Raw genomic sequence first — 18,567 nt, 5'->3', positions numbered from 1 at the left:
AAAATCGAGCACTGCCTGTACTCTCAGGCAGCAGCCTCACCACCATTCCCACCCAAGCAAACTCCACCTACCACCACCATCGCCAGTTCCCAATCAAGCGACCTCCACCCACCAACACCACCGCCGCCGTTTACCTCCTACCCAAAAAACCCTTAACCACAAAATATCCCACAGATTTATCAAACACAAAAAAATTTATTAAATCTAAGTAAACTAACGAAAATTTAAGAAAAAAATCAACAAGAATAAATTATACAAATTTCAAAAAAAATAAAAAAAAAAAACCAAAATCAACAACATTCGAACAACATCAACAAAATTCAAACGTCAACGAAAACTGGAAATCAAACCCAAAATCAACGAAATTCAAACAAAATATGAACAATATTAATGAAATTCGAACGAATTCAACAAAAAAATTAAGATCAACGAAATTCAACAAAAACTCGAAAAAAAATCACATAAAATGAATTAAAAACAACGAAACTAAACACAAAAATAGAAAATAAACAACGATAAACAAATATTTCAGAAAAAATCAACATACCTTTCCCAAAATTTCTTCCTCTATGGGTTTATATGGTCGAATTCGACCATAAAAAATCAAGATCTAGAATTTTTAAGGTCGAATTTGACCATGAAAACCATAAGTTGTTTGTTGAAAAAATTCGAACACCATACCTTGTTTGTTGATAAAAATACGAACACCAAAACGTTAGATCTGGAAATAATGAAGAAAAAAAAGAGAACTAAAATGGAGAGGCGTGAGATGCAAACAGAGAAGTGAGAAGAAATTATGAGAAACGAAAGAGAAGGAGGAAGGAAAGAGGAAAGAAAGAGGAGTAGGAAAGAGAAGGAGATGGAGCCATGGAAGAATTTGATGAAGTATAGAGTAGAAAGAGAGAGGAGAGAGAAATGAAAGAAGAGGGATGAGGTGAGCGGCGTGTGGGTTAGGGTTTGGGAGCCTAGGCTTAGTTTAGTACTCCTTTTATACCATTTTTTAAGAAAAAAATATTAACCTTGTTGCGACCGCTTTAAACGGTCGCAAATGGTTGCAAATTGCGACCGTTTCTATAACGGTCGTAATTGTCGCAATTTGCGACCGTTTTAGGCAGTTGCAACAGAATTGTTTTTAATTTAAAATTATTTTTAACATGTATATTATTTTAAAAAAAATTTTAAATACCTTTGCGGCTGTTAAATAGCCTAAAAACGGTCGCAAATTTGCGACCGCCTTAAAAACGGTCGCAAATCTACGACCGCCTTAAAAACGGTCGCAAATATTATATTTTGCGACCGTTTAAATGACGGTCGTAAAAAAACGGTCGCAATTTGACCGAATTTTAGTAGTGATAGTCAAGATTTTTGAGTAGCCTAAATAAATCTCTTTTTCCGGTTCCTTCGAGGAATCATTGGGATGCTCACTAAGGGGAGATTTGAGACTATTGGGGAGAACGCGGTAAGATCGTTTGGGATGAACGTGAATTGTGATGTCTAGTTCCTATGCCTAGCATACCCTATGTTTCAATCAACCTTAGATATCTTGAAAAGTGCATACCTTGACTACTTGAGAAAGATTTTCATTCATTTGCATTGTAGTCTCTTTGTTAGTCCATTTCGCAAAGGTTTTGTTTTCCTTTTTCCCTTTTATTTTCTTTTTATGGTTTTGCCTCTTTGATGTTGGTGGAGAGTTGTGGGCAAACTCTTAGGAAACCCTTACGAGACCTCACTCGTCCTCATAGGCGACTTTGGGGTTTAAAGGGCTTGTTGTAGCTAAAAACAACCGTGATTCCTACTACAATGAGTCTTAGTGTGTATTCTCATCTTGAGTCTTTCTTTTTCTTTTTGAATAAGTCTTTCATCCTTATTCTTTCTTTAGCTTGGGGGAATTTGATGAGTGTCATTTATGGCACTCATTTGGCCTCTTTTAGGATGATTTTCATGCTATTTCATAGCTCTTTTCCTTTGTTTTTCTTAGTTTTGTTCTTTATTTCGTTAGTTTGTGCTTTCCGTAGTTAGTTCCCTTGTTTTGTGCATTTCTTTGTTTATTTGTTCTTTTTCCCTTTTATTTGTTTGTTTTTGTTTGTTTTCAAGTTATGATCGTGTTTTCCCCTCAAAAAAAAGTTATGATCGTGTTTCTAAGGATTCCCGAGCCTTCCTCTCACATTTCTCATCAATTTGGATGCCTCGTGTTCGCCTTTTGGAGCTTCAAGTTTGAAGGAACGCAAGGAGCAAGTCAAGAGATCGGTTCACGTATGCGGTGGGGGCATCATCTTTGCCATGAACCCACCAAATTATCCATTTCAAGACTGCCTACCTTAGAGTGTTCATCATCATCACCGAGACGAGCGCACGAGGATGAGCTAGGACGAAGAAGAGGAAGGATGTCCTGCAGCCAGGTGCGGCCGCGCACCTGGGTGGTGCAGCCGCGCATCAGCTTGGTGCGGCCGCCGGCCGCACCTACCTGGGTCTCTGTTCCATACCCTTTTTCCCGCGGCCGCGCCTTCTCCTTGATGCGACCGCACCTTCCGGGGTTTCTTTTGGGACTACCTAACTAACTCTTCTTTTGTATCTTTCCTATATATACTCTTTCCTTCTATTTTTAGAGAGAGAGAGTCATTTTTAAAGAACTTTGGAGATCATATTTTTTAGAGAGAGAAACTCTAGGTTTTAGTGAGAGAAATTAATGGTGTATTGTTGATAATTGAAGATTTCTACATTGCTTTTGATTTTTGATCAAGTTTGTAAGGATTACTCTTCTTTAATTCAATCTTTAGTTTGATCTTTAGGTTGCTTTCATTTGCTTATTTGAATGTTCAAGTTTGATTGAAGTTTGATTGATTTTGTGTTGATTTTAGCTTGTTTGATTTTGATCATGATGAATTTGTTGATTAATGTTGTTTCGATCTTAATTTCAATGGATAGTGAGTAGATTACTTGCTAGGGTAATGGTGAAGCATGTATGAGTAATGGATTAGTGCTAATTGGGGATAATTTATGGAGTTGATAATTTGATTAAATTTGGTTGATAATCATGTGCATGTGTGTGATTGATTGAAGATTGGCCAACTTTGATTGTTGCACTAGATTGCATTGTAAGTTCACATTGATACGGACCATTGATTTGTGGCTTGCATTTACACGATTGAGGTATCTTGTGATGTTTCCTAGCTAGAGTTTAACGTAGTTGACGCTAGTTAGACCTCTAGGAGAATAGCTTGATATGCTCTATTGGTTGCATGATTGATCTTCCCTCACATTGTTTGACTTAGCCAATTTGACCTCCCAATTAGTCAATTCCATTATAAATACATGTGGATCCTAGCCCTAGTGCTTATTACATTTGATTTCTTCTCGTTAATTTGCCGTGTTTGTCCTAGTTTAGAATTAACACCCTACCTATAGACTTCGGGATAGCTTGACTATAGACAATAGGCAATAGCCCACCATTCCCTTGGGTTCGACCCTTGACTTACCATATACTAGTATATGGTTGGTTAAGTGTTTATAAATTTTGTTTGACCTTGGGTAGGGGTTAGCCCCAACGACCTAGCTTCGACCCTCGATCAGTTTCAACCTAAACATGATTCTAGAAAGCAATAAATAACATCCTAACATGATACTAGGAATTAAACAAATCTAAACATGCTTTCTACATTGAAATAAAATAGGAAGTAAGCTAATTACTTACTTTGAAGCCTCGTACCTCTTTCTAATAACAAAATATAGGAGTTAGTAAACTTCAATGAAAATAATAAATAAAAGAATTAAATTAAGTAATTTGAAAGAAAGAGTTAAAAAGTTTAGACTGGCTTTGGGACAAAACCTTCAGAAAAGTATAAACCTTTCACATCTAGGGCGAAGGCAACTTCGAACTTGGCTAGGTATTTCTAGATCTTGAGAATGCAGTCTTGTGTTTGTGGAAAACTAGAGAGATGGGAGCTTAGAGAGATTTGAGAATAAGAATTGATACTTGATTGTAGATGAATAAAAACGGAGGTCTAGGACCCTATTTATAAGAAAAATAGTCCGGAAATAGGTAGAATTTGATAAGGAATAAAACTCCACGCTGTCGCCGCAAAACCAACTTTTCACTTGGCGACAAGCTCTGTCACGTGGCGACAAGGCTTATTGCGTAGCGACAGCCTGGATTCCTACGCGCTTTCAACCACGGAGTCCACTTATCAATCAAAATTGACTTGTAAAGTCCGTACGAAAACTGAAATCGTATTTTTCATAAAATTATAGTTTATTCCAAATAAAACCTATCAAAATATAATTATTAATTATAATTCCGTTAGGATTTAAGAGAACCTTCTAGAGAATTCTAGAAGAATATAATTAATCTTAATAACTTTAGGAATAATAATTAACATTGGGCCCTCCTCTAGATCATTGGGCCGCATGTATAGATCAAACCGGGCCCAGCTTACTATTTTGGCCATAACTTCCTCATTATTCATCGGATTGGGTTTATAATATATCGTTGGAAAGCTCTTTGCAAGCCCTATCCAACTACACTATTGTTGGACCCTTGTCGTGAACCAAACTAAACTGAATTGGCTATTTTCATAAAATAGAGTTGTTTTTCGAGAACAGAAAGAAAGAATTTTAATAAAAACTAACCACAACACTTGACCTTTCACACTCTCACTTCATTCGATTATGATTTGATGCGAAAGGTATTCATCACTAGGTTTGGTTTTGGGCAGACACAAATGGGTGTCTACAAGTACACACCTACGACTCAGTTGATCAAAACAATACTTAAACAAATAGGGATCTTCCTAAAAATATACTTAACCTGAGAAAAGAACCTGTCATTTTCTTGTTTTGTCCATTGAGAGGGTATCTTACTAGAAGTAAGGTAGTTGACAATATATATGCACAAACCATGGAAGGCGCGTATGTGAAACAACAAACATAATTGTTCATTTGGAAAACTATCCTGCAAGGAATGGCCAGTGATCTACTTAAGAACTATCCTTAATAAGTGATCAACTACGTAGTGGGTTTTCAGACCCCTTTTTATCTCTAATTTCAAGATTAATTTCTTGAAATAATAAAATCCACCTAATAAGTCTTGGTTTTGACAGCGTTTTAGACAACAAGTATCTTAAAGTCGCATGATCAAAATAGACTATAACCTTAGAGCATAAAAGATAGAAGCGAAATTTGTCAAGGGCAAACACAATAGCAAGCATCTCTTTTTCAGTAGTAGTATAATTTTTCTAGGCATCAATTAGAGTTCTACTAGTGTAGACACCCATTTGTGTCTCCCCAAAACCAAACCCAGTGATGAATACCTTTCACGTCAAACCATAATCAAATGAGGTGCAAGTGTGAAAAGTCAAGTGTTGCAGTTAGTTTTTATTAAAAATCTTTCTTTCTGTTTTTGAAAACCCACTCTATTTTATAAAAACGTCCAATCCAGTTTAGTTTGGTCCATGATAAGGGTCCAATAATGGTGTAGTTGGATGGGGCTTGAAAAAACCTTTCCAACGATATATTATAAGCCCAATTCCGATGAATAATGAGGAAGTTATGGCCAAAATACTAAATTGGGCCCAAACCGGATTTTACCTACGACCCAATGATCATGTGGAGGGTCCAAATGTTTAAAGCTTTGATCTTTATTGTTTAGTGACATGTTAGGAGTTGTTATTAATCTTGTTAGTATCATGCCTAGGATCTTGCTATTATTATTAAGCTTTATTATGCCTTATCATGTATTATCGTCATTATTATTATTGCTTATTATTATGTTGCTTGATATTATATTTTATTGTTATTGCTTGATCACGCCTTTTATGCATGTTAAAGGGAATTTGTACTTGAAATCACGCATAATAAGATAATTATTAATTTTGTTTAGGCTAATGTGATTTTAACTCAAGTGATCGCCAATAATAGTCTTATTTGTGCATTGATATTCAACCAACATAGATAAACAGGTTAGGTTTAATATAATGTTTGTATGTTATTCGAAAAGCGCACATGAATACGAGCAAAACAAAGTAGAGGCCTATTTTTTAGGGCGAGTCCTTTCTTTTGTAGATTGGATTCGTACCCTCATCCCCGGACCCTATTTGGTTCAAGAACTTATGGAGTTGATGGTCCTTTTGGATTGTCTTTTGGGTTTACAAGTTCCTAAAACTTGTTGGCGACTCTTTTGCTATCTTTTCTTTCCCTTTGGAACGCCACCATACTTTAGTGTATGATCACAGTGGGGTTCAAGTTTGGGGTCATAATGCTTGAAATATTCCCTACAGTTTTTGGCGACTCTACTGGGGAGGATTTCTATTTATATTCCTGAAATTTATTTTGGCAATTATTTAGAATGAGCGGCTGAGACTCGAAAAATTCTAAGTATTTCATGTGCGTGATTTGATTAACATTATTGTCATATGCATTAAAAGGTTCTCATGGGAGAGCCCCATGAGTCAATACATAGGAATTTTACACATAGGAAATTTGAGAAATATCTTTCATGACTAGAATCGGAAAAACGATGCGAAATCTGGGAAATCCTAAGAACACAGAAACTTTCCAAGGCATGTAGGAACTAGCGTCTAGAAAACAGGGCTTGTCGCCTGTAAAAAGTTTCTGTCGCCTGGCGACAGTTCTGTCGCTTGGCGACATAGGCTTTTTTGCGGCGACAGTCCCTGTAATCTGGCGCCAAGTTCTTCCAGTACCGAGCCAGGGGTCTGCCTTCTTGCTTTGACCATTTCTAGCATTGTTGGCTTGATTTTACTTATTGATTGAGTCCTTTTCTCACTTTTCTGAACCCATATGTGTTCTACATATGGATACAACCCTCTGGGGGAACCTGCTTCACCTGCCCAATTGAATAATCCACTATCATGTGCAAAGTTTTAGTTTGGGTACGTGCAAAGTTTGTGAATCCACCAAACCATGGAGTCGAGTTCGATTTCATCACGAACTCGCGGGGTCCCGTCCATTCGCACCAACCCTCACGGTAGGCTTGTGTGCAATGCATACGGATTCATAACCATGGACCTTTTTGACTTAACCCATATCCTTGAACTTTAGAGAACTAGAGCCATGGTTAGGTTGCAAACTCATTGCATCATATTGTGACTATGTGAACTACTTGTGCATTATTTGCTTGTGCATAACTTATATGTGACTAAACTAACCGTTTGGTTTGACTTGTGTTTGTAAGTATGCTTAAATAAACTAACCAATGACTAAAAGACTTTGTTTAATTAATTAATTAGTTAATTTGAGCCTAAAAGTCGAGTCATAGTTCCTTTAAGTCAACCCGGATTTTTATTCCCGTATACTGCACATGCGTCAACTTGTTTTGGTCATAGCCGGAGTTCTAGGAAGAACCACGAGTTGTACAATCTATGGATCTGTAGCACCGAGTTTTATGTTTAATTTGGCGTTGGTTTCGTCCCAATCAGAGTCACAGATCAAAAGTTATGACTAAAATACCACAGCCTGTCCAGTTTAATGCACATACGTGAAGTCTTAACTTAGTCTTTACTTGAGTCTAGTCACATAGTCTAGCCACATGGTCATGACACAAGTCTTAACGTGTCACCTACACTCATTAGTCTTAGCACACACTTTGTACATGTCACCATGACCATGTCTCAGGTTCATGCATGAGTCGTTTTTCCGTCATTTGAGTTGGGGGTCGTCCATCCTATTCCTAATTCTTCCATATTTCTCCGTCTACATCATCTTCCCACTCTCTAAATACTTTCTCCACACATATCATTCCCTTCATTCTTTCATGATCTTTTCCCATCTATGCATGTTGAATCGAGTTTGAGTCATGTGATTGACAATAATAAAAAAAAAAGAGTAATGATGAGACAAAATACAAGGCAAGCTTCTCACTAAGATTTCATGCTTTCTTCTTCTTTTTTCAAACCTTTCCCCAATAAGTCTAGCATAGGCACCCTTTGTCTACCTTAGATTTATTACATAGGTTTTTTTTATTTTGTTCCCCTTTAATAAAATGAGCATTTTAATTTCTTGCATATGATCATTGCATCGCATTGTCAAAAAAAAAAAAAAAAAAAAAAAAAAAATCAAGGTCGAACTAAGCACAGGGTATACCAATGATTTGAGGCACCTCTTGTAGCCATATCTTATCACTTTTACCTTTTACAATCCTTTTTTGATAAAACACTTTGAGCCTCGTCTAACGATAGACCTTTCTTTCTTCAACCCATATCTACCTAACCTTGGGATGGGATGGTGTGTAACTTATGCAATTTACAAATGTGAAAAGCTTGAGTGATCTCAAAAGAATAAAAATAAAAATAAAAAAAATAAAAGTGTACAAAAGGGAAAGTGTTCCAATGTCTTTGATATGAAAATATCTTTGATAAGAACATGTCTCAGATTGCGTTTCTTATCGAGTGCTCGGTACCGTGCCTGAGAAACATGAATGCCAAGTGAGTGATAGACCGCATGATCGGGATTGCCCACACTTATAAAAATAAAAAAAAATGCAAAAGCAAAATAAATAGAGAGCAAAAATAAAAATAAAAAAAAAATAAAAAAAAAGAAGAAAGCTCAAAAATGAGAAACCTCAAGCATAAAAATAAAAAAGATTCAAAAGCAAGGTTGCACACCTTGGGGGCTTATTCAGGGTCTTGAGCCTTTATCCCCTTCTTCTTCAACCTTTAGCCTAACCACGTTACAACCCTTAAAAAAGACCTTTTTGAGGTATACACACACTTGTGCGAGGTTCGGCTAGAGCTACGTTTGGCCTGATTCCTAACGGATACGTAGGCAACCTCATATTAGGGTGCGGCCATAATAAAAATGCATTCATTATTTTCACATTCACACACTCACACCATGATCATGTCAAGGGATCTCCAATGCTCATCCCTATTCACTTAGAGCTAGACTTGGGGGCTTGATCCTTACATCATTAGCCTACCTAGCCTAAGAGTCATCATTATTTGACTCTTTTCAAATAATACTTTTCCATACACTTAGCCTTTGCAGCTTAACTTTAGTGTCACTTTCACACACATCACAGATACATGACCAAATAGACTTCCAATTAGGAACCCTTTGTCATGAAGTCTTAACATAACGTTGAAGCGTGATTTGTCATATCACTCATCACTCATCACTTATAACCATCATTATATTGTATCAAAGTATGAAGTGCTTAGCCTCCGTGCCTAAGTTACCTAAATACTTTCATAATCGAGTCAACTAAGATAGTTTAGGAGGAATTAATCCTTGCACCTTGAAGGATAGTATCAAATGCATATACTTGATTAAGCTCATTCAACATGCACCATCAAACACTTTGATTCCTTTTCCCGTGTCTTTCTTTTTCGGGAGAAAGTCGGTACCCTCCACAAAAATGACGGAAAATTTTTGTTTTTGAGTCATGTACACATCAAGTCCAGTGCACACACGAGTCACACATAGTGAGTCATCATTATTAAGTCAAAGTTCACATCGAGTTGAGTCTAACACATACGTCAAACGCTTTGAGTCGAGTCATGTTAAATCAATGAGTCGAGCAACACATTAGGTCTTAGGTCAACCCTAAGATAATAAAAGATTAGCAAAGTCCTATAGTCCAAAATATAAATGCATTTACATTCCAGCGAGCAAGAATATTCCTGGATTTTTTTCGAAAAAAACCGCGAATATAGATATATTAGATTCTTCCAAGATGAGAGAAGTTTGAGCAAAATTATGAAGAGCTTTAATTTCCAAAAGATTTGAGCAGATTTGGTCGTAAGGAAACGACCAAATTGAAAGTTCGGAGCGAAACCGAGCAATGAACAGCAGCAGCAGCGGTAGAAATGAAAAAGAAATCTGTCGCCAAACGACAAGGTTTGTCGCCTGGCGACAGAACGATATTGCGGCGACCGAAGTTCTGGCATGCGCCAGTGCAGCAACAGAATGTGTGGCCCCATATTGGATTATGCGGACCTTTTACAGAAATTTCGGGTTCCTTGGTACGCCAGTAAGCCCCTCTAAGCAATTTGACATGATTTAGTGATCAGCTCGATTACAATCACAATGAGTGATCGACCTGACAAAAGATCGTCTCACTTAGCTTAAAGCGCCTAAGTATTGGCTCATCGCAAGCACCAAAGTAACGGTTCACAACGATTTCCTAGGATGGAAGATGATTTGAAGATTCGAGATGACGAAGCCTTCAACAGGGGGCTTTAAGATTAAAAAGAGTCTATTACTTGGATTTAAGAAGGACGGTTTGAGATGAAGCGACCTTCAATAGCTTTCACTATGATTGGGGAGGTTATTATTTGAGAAGAACGATTCAAGATGAAGCGGTCTTTGATAGCATTCGCTAAGATTGTGAAGGTTATCACTTGATTTGAGAAGATAGCACGAGATGAGCAATCTTCGACAACGCCCGCTAAGATTGTGGAAGTTGTCACTTGATTTGAGAAGATAGCACGAGATGAGAAATCTTCGACGACATTCACTAAGATTGTGGAAGTTGTCACCTATATTTGAGAAGAGCGGTTCGTGATGAGGCGGTCTTCGACGACGTACGCTATGATTGGGAAGGTTGTCACCATGATTCAAGGAAAAGCTCGAGATGTGGCTGCAATGATAGACAACATTCCCTAGGATGTGGAGAGTTGTCACAAATTTTGAAGATGGCGAGGCAAGGTCACCTTCGACGGTCCCTCAAGGTAAAGAAGAGATTGTCTATAGCGGCGATACACTGCCGTGGCGACGTACGGCCACAACCCTGAAGGTGACGGCATACAGTTATTTTCGACGATGTTCCCGAAATACTGTGGAGGATTGTCACCAAGAATATTGAAGACGACGACATATGGTTATCTTCAACGATGGCGTTCACGAGGCACGGTGGGTGTTGTCACAAACAACAAATGAAGCAACAACAAGATGGTTACTTCCAGAGACGTGTGCTTGACGGTGCAAGATACGCGTTTCTTAACTCTTTTATCTGTTTAACTAATGATTAGTTTGCAGGTATCGGCGTTATAAGAATGATTTGGAATCGCAGAACGTTTTGAATCATTCTCCGTCCCTATCGATACTTTGACTTTTGTTTTCGAAACATAGTTTCTCCAAACTCAGTCAAAGTGGGGGCTTCTGTAGACACCCATTTGTGTCTCCCCAAAACCAAACCCAGTGATGAATACCTTTCACATCAAACCATAATCGAATGAGTTGAAAGTGTGAAAAGTCAAGTGTTGCGGTTAGTTTTTATTAAAAATCTTTCTTTCTGTTTTCGAAAACCCACTCTATTTTATAAAAACGTCCAATCCAGTTTAGTTTGGTCCATGATAAGGGTCCAATAATGGTGTAGTTGGATGGGGCTTGAAAAAACCTTTCCAACGATATATTATAAGCCCAATTCCGATGAATAATGAGGAAGTTATGGCCAAAATACTAAATTGGGCCCAAACCGGATTTTACCTACGACCCAATGATCATGTGGAGGGTCCAAAGGTTTAATCCTATTCCTAAACTAATTAGGATTGATTAGAATCTTCTATAGTTTCTAAAATATCTTAATTATCCTTTTTTGAAAAGATAAGATCATGGAATTTGATTTGAATATAAATTTTCCTTTTTTAAAACTTTCCTAATTCTATTCGGATTTAAACATGTTCAAAGATAGTCATATATTATTTTCGTACCACATATTTTTTATCCAAATTTTATATGGTTGGATAGATCTTGAAATTATCTTTCCAATGATATATTATAATATTAAATCCGAGTTATAACAAAAAAGATATGAAAGGAATACGAAACTCTATCCAAAACTGACACCCTTTCACTATTTCGTCCATATATTTTTATCTGCAAAATATTTTAATCTGATTCTAATTGCATTGGAAAGTAGAATTCAAGACCTTTCCAACGACATATTATATGACTTATTTGGACTTCTGGATCAAAAGATATGATAAAAACAAAATTCGTAAAAATTGTTGTCTACGAGTTTTATTTCGATTTGAATTCGGATTTCTTTTCTTAATTCTTCGACCTTCTCTTTTTTCTTATAAATAGAGGTCATATCTCCCCTTTTTCAATCATCAATTACCATCAAGAATTACTTAATTCTTAATCCTTATTTTCTCTCTCTCTTTCTAAACCAACCTTTCAAACACAATATTCCGCATTCACAAGACTTAGAGTCTCTTAGCCAAGTTCGAAGTTGTCTTCGCCCTAGACGTGCAAGGTTTGATAATTTCTGAGGGTTTGGTCCAAATCTAGTCAAAACTTTATTTAATTTGATTTCAATTTGATTCTTTAATTATTCTTTATTATTTTCATTGAAGTTTACTAACTTGTGTATTTTGTTATTAGAAAGAGGTACGAGGCTTCAAAGTAAGTAGATTAGCTTACTCCCTATTTTATTAAAAATGTAGAAAGCATGCTTATTATTGTTTTATGCTTTCTAGTATCATGTTTAGGATGCCTTTAATCTTTTCTAATGTCATGATATCATGGTAGTGCCATGTTAGGTTTAAAGCTTTGATCTTTATTGTTTAGTGACATGCTAGGAGTTGTTATTAATCTTGTTAGTATCATGCCTAGGATCTTGCTATTATTATTAAGCTTTATTATGCCTTATCATGTTATTATCGTCATTATTATTATTGCTTATTATTATGTTGCTTGATATTATATTTTATTGTTATTGCTTGATCACGCCTTTTATGCATGTTAAAGGGAATTTGTACTTGAAATCACGCTTAATAAGATAATTATTAATTTTGTTTAGGCTAATGTGATTTTAACTCAAGTGATCGCCAATAATAGTCTTATTTGTGCATTGATATTCAACCAACATAGATAAACAGGTTAGGTTTAATATAATGTTTTTATGTTATTCGAAAAGCGCACATGAATACGAGCAGAACAAAGTAGAGGCCTATTTTATAGGGCGGGTCCTTTCTTTTGTAGATTGGATTCGTACCCTCATCCCCGGATCCTATTTGGTTCAAGACCTTATGGAGTTGATGGTCCTTTTGGATTGTCTTTTGGGTTTACAAGTTCCTAAAACTTGTTGGCGACTCTTTTGCTCTCTTTTCTTTCCTTTTGGAACGCCACCATACTTTAGTGTATGATCACAGTGGGGTTCAAGTTTGGGGTCATAATGCTTGAAATATTCCCTATAACTAGCATAATAGATTACATGAGGAACTTCATTCACTTTTTGACCAAGGACTGCACCTCAAGTGCATCGCACATGATTTCAAAAGGTAAAGAGAAATCAAGAGGTTGTATCGTAGGTGCCGAAACAAGCAAGACTTTTATTTTTTCAAAAGACTCAACACAAGATTCATCAAAAACAAAAGTAGCATCCTGAGCAAGGATATTAGGAAGAGGTCTAGCAAGCTTATTGAAATCTTTAATGAATCTCCTATAAAAACCTGCATGCGCTAGAAAAGAACTAACATGCATGCTTGACAGAAGTAGGAATTGGAAGATTAGCAATAAGATCAATTTTGGCTTTATCTACATCAATACCTTCCTTAGAAATTTTGTAACCTAAAACGATGCCTTCATTAACCATGAAATGACTCTTTTTCCAACTTAGAATTAGATTTACCTCTTCACACCTTTTTAAAGCATTAGTCAAGTTATTCAAATAATCATCGAATAAAGATCCAAACACAGAAAAATCATCCATAAACACCTTTAATAATATCACAAAAATAGACATCATACATCGTTGAAATGTAGAAGGTGCATTACATAAACAAAAAGACATACGTCTAAAAGCAAAAGAACCTGCAGGACATGTAAATGTAGTCTTCTCCTGATCGTCTTTTAACCAGAATATCCATCAAGAAAGCAATAATAACTTTGACCCGCTAATTTCTCTAAGATTTGATCAATAAAAGGTAAAGGGAAATGATCTTTTTTAGTTGCAGCATTAATTTGTGGCAATCAATGCAAACTCTCCAATCTGTAGTTTGTCTAGTAGGAACAAGCTCACCTTGACTATTTTCCACGACTGTGATTCCTGACTTTTTAGGCACAACAACCAAGGCTATAATTTAGATGATGGTTGACCAAAAGTAATATTCATCATCTTGTAATCCCCCAAATTTTAATTTAATTATAATTTAATTATATGTTACTCTTATAATTATATTTATGGTAATTTTATTAAATAAATTATTTTATGGAAGTTTTTTTTAAAATAAAGTAGTGTTTTTTTTTTATATTTATTAATAATCCTAGCCTATTTAGGAATACCAATCCTAATTTAATTAGGAGATTAAAAAGCCCAAAATAAAAACCCTTATAGCTCTCCTCCCTCAAATCTCACGTAAAAAAAAAAAAAAAAAGAAACACTCTCCTACTTCCTACTGCCTTTCACGAAGAGAAGAAGAAGAAAAAAAAAAAAAAAAAAAAAAAAAAAAAAAAAAAAAACTCTTACCTGCTGCTACAGTGTTGCCGCCAGCAGCACCACCGGACTGCCGCCACTGCCGCCGCCGCCTGCCTGCTGCCGACCACCAGCAGCCCAGCCAACAGTTGCCTTCTTCCCTTCTCCTTCCCTTATTTCTCCTTCTCTTATTCTTGTTTTATTTAATTAAAGTTTTGATCTTTATTAAATTTTGTTTATGAATTCTTATTATTATAGTTTGATAGTATGTTTAGATTATAAAAGATTATAAATTTATGGGTTTTTGTATGTTTAAATTATTATATAATTTTCAGATTTGGTTATGTATGAATTTAGGGTATTAAAGTGTTGATTTTTCATGTTTAAAGGCTTATTAACGTACTAAACAAGTTACTTAATTTTTCTATGTTCAAAGTATGTCAAAGTATGATTATTTTGGTTGTATATAAATTTTCAGATTTATTAAAGTTTCAATTTTTATGAACAAGTAGTGTTAATTTCATGTTTTTATGCTTCTAAACCTATAAAATAATTATTGTGAGTATTTTGTGATTGAAAAAGCTTTGAACTTTATATTCTAACCTTAAAAATAATTTTCAGATTTTATGTTTTTTATTTTGAAGCCTCTAATTGCATTGAATTGATATATTCTTGGGTTTTTAACACACTAATTTGCTACATAATGACTATTTCAAATAATTATGCTTATGGGATTATTTTATATGCTTAAACCAAATTTTCAGATTTATTTTACCACTCTAAAGTTGCTGTAATTTATTATTAAACACTATATTTTCATGATTTTAACACCTAAACTTGTAGTTGGGATGTTGTACTATTAATTTTGGCTAATTGGATTAATTTAAGGACTTTATCTTAATGGTTTGAGGGGTTTTTAAATACTTTAGTATTGCTGTAATTTTAATTGCTTTGGTATTGATTTATTCCTTATTATTTGGTTTAGGAGAGGACTTTGTAGAAGGCGATTTTTAGTCTTTAAAGTGGCCAATCGAATCGTTTACTCAAGGTACGTACAAGTTACAAAACCTTGCTTTTAGGTGCATGTTTAAGGATGGATCGAGAACTTAGTACCATGTCTAGGGATGACTGGGTTAAATTGTATGGTTATACATTGTGAATTTCATTTGATGTGCATTATTTATTATTGCAATTATTGGTTATGTACTAATTATGCAAGGTGTGCTTAGAGGCAAAGGTATGTGATTGGTGAAATGATTCAATCATTACTCATTCATGATTTAATGAAATAGGATGAGTAAGTTTGGGGTGCCTTATGCACTCAAGGTGTTTATACACCGAGGTAGTAAAGGAATGAATAATAAATGTTGCTTGCCACTAATAAATCAAGAATTGAAATTGAAAAGTTGTTTTACTTGATTGAATTGACATTGGATTGATTGAATTGTTATGCATGTGAGTCATCACCAAGTCTAAACCTGTAAATCACGTAAAGTGCAAGATGGATGAGCAATAAAACTCTGGATTGGTGCACTTCTGGAGTAATGACAATCAGGGGTTGGGGTACATGGGGTATTAGCCGTGTACTTTTCTCGAGGCCGTCTGATCTACGAGTCTCTTATTTCAAATACTTTTTTTTATAAAACTAGGAGTTAGGTGAGATCTCATACTAACTACGGTCACGGAGTCGCGCCCGTGGTCGTTGGATGTTTATTGATGTTTCCGAAAGGAGGCATGGGGTTTTTCTTTATTGATGTTCCAAATGGGACATGGGTTGGACAACCTTGTCTATTGCTAAATCCAATGAATAAATTGAAATGAGTTAGCTACTATTAGCTAGTGGAGTCTTAATAAATTAAATAATCGAGTCGTGTGTTGAGTTTGTGATCTACTTATGCGTATGATTGTTTATTAGTAGCATGTTAAGTATTTCCTTATTTTACTTGCAGCTTGTATGTACTCAGCTTTGCTGATTGCGTGCTTTTGTGTGTGTCCTTCTTGGTCATGGCCTTCGCCTTCAAATGACCCTGTGACGATCCAATTTTTACACTTGTAATATTGGGGAGCAGAATAACCACAGGTTCTCTCACATGCAGCATTCATCAGGGTTGTGGGATCTTGAGTAGAGAGTTGGTTGCTTATTTTCGCATTTCTTGCAAGTTTGATTTTATTTAACTCGTTTCCACTTGACACCATTTCTTTTGGTTTAAGTTTGTTTTAACACTGAATTTTAATTACTTACTTATGCTTTTGGGTTTTGAATAAGGGCCTTAAAGGTTCCAACTTGTAATACTTTGCTTTGAGGTTTATTTAAACTGTTTTGGTTTTCCGCTGCTAACTTCTGTAATAGCCTTAACGTTTGAACACGTGGCGGTAGCACTCCAGTAATTCTCTTGGATTTGTTCAGGTTATTTACAGGTTTCTCACAGGTTTAAAGAGAGAATTATTGGGGTGTTACATCAAGCATACACTATATGCAAAATTAATTCCTCATATTAATCCTCACAGTCCTAAAAACTTTAGCAAAAATAATTCCTTAAATTCAGTCAAACAGAGAACTAAGAATTAATTGTCCAAATAAGTACTCCCTCCGTCCCCAAATGATAGTCCCTTATGGGCAAAAATCACGGAAATTAAGAAACTTAAATAAAAGTAGTAAAATTACATTGAAAAGATAAATTTACATTGTGTATATAAAATAGTAGAGAGAGAAAGTACATTGAAAAATAAAATTTACATGAGAAAGTTAAATTTGCACAAATATTGTTGCAATTGGAGGGAATTTTGATAAAAATTTGATATTAATGGTACTTGAAAAAAGCAAATGAGACTATCAATTTGGGACTAAAAATAGGCCATAAGGGACTATTATTCGGGGACGAAGGGAGTACTAGATAACATAACGTAATATACTCACAAGTAATCAAAGTAGCTTAGTATCGTAGCATCTATATTAGTTATTACAGGCAGACATATATAATAATCAACATAATTGCATTAGCCATTGTAAATTATATAAATAATCATGTACACCATGAATATAACTCAAATAAGCAATACCATCACAAACTCACAATCCGTAATTGCTTAATAAATCATGATAACTACAAGAATGATGTACTCCATACATAATAAAGAAAGTGCTCTAACTAAAACAGAATCACAACAATATCAAAATTTGACATACCAAAATTTATAAAAAAAATAGATGTCCAATAATCGTCTTTTAGATTGTTAGTATATAAACAAATTAAACAAAAAATACTTATCTCAATGTTGTGTAGACCAAATTGACAATTGCCGCATCGTGGTAAGCCACTTACCTAAAAGACGATTCTGCGCTACCTCCCGGTGCAGTAGACGCAGAGCGGTCGCCCTCCAGAATAAACACGGCGCCAGATTTTGTGTGCACTCACAAATCCGGCTGGAACTCAGAATATTTGCCCAAAAATCAAAGAACAATGTTTAGAATTTTTAGAGAGAAGAGAGTTGTTGTGATTGCACCTATGTATGGCTGATGAAAGCACGAGTATTTATAAGGAAGAAACAAGTAACAGTAACCATACAAAAGTGTCTATGTTTGTTCAGCCAAGTGTCTAGGTTCTTTCAATGTGGGATAGTTACCTCACTTTAATACCTCTCTTTTCTTTGTTTTTCATCAAGATTTCCAACATGTTATCATAAAACTCGTAAACATATAATTTACTAATGACTCTTGTTACAACATCGGAAGAATTAATACGGATTATGTAATTATACGACTTATCAACTATACTTTAGTAGTAAAAATATAAGATATCTGACACTTATCAACTCCCCCACACTTCAAGTTTGCTAGTCCTCGAGCAAATAATAAAATCGTATCACAAACGTCAAATTTCAAAAATTATATTTTATTTTCTCTTTTGATAAGAATAAATTGAGTATGGTACAAATGAAGAATTAACACCCTCATTAACCAACCAATCTTACTTCTTTTCCCTCACATTTGAATCTACCCTAGGGATGCTCAGCCGTTTAAGCTCTTGCTCACTTCGATTTGATGACCCTCGTCAAGACTTGCACAAATGACAAATCTAACCTTCCACCATTATGTAGGGACCAAAGTGTTCATAGATCAAAAGGTCTTTTATAGGGTTGTAACGAGGTTAGTATTGGTAGTTCATATAAAAATACAGGCATTACCCGGTAATTAC

Source organism: Chenopodium album, chromosome 19 (genome assembly GCF_948465745.1).
Source record: "Chenopodium album chromosome 19, dcCheAlbu1.1, whole genome shotgun sequence".
In the NCBI taxonomy this organism is placed as follows: Eukaryota; Viridiplantae; Streptophyta; class Magnoliopsida; order Caryophyllales; family Amaranthaceae; genus Chenopodium; species Chenopodium album.
This window is presented reverse-complemented; position numbering follows the sequence as displayed.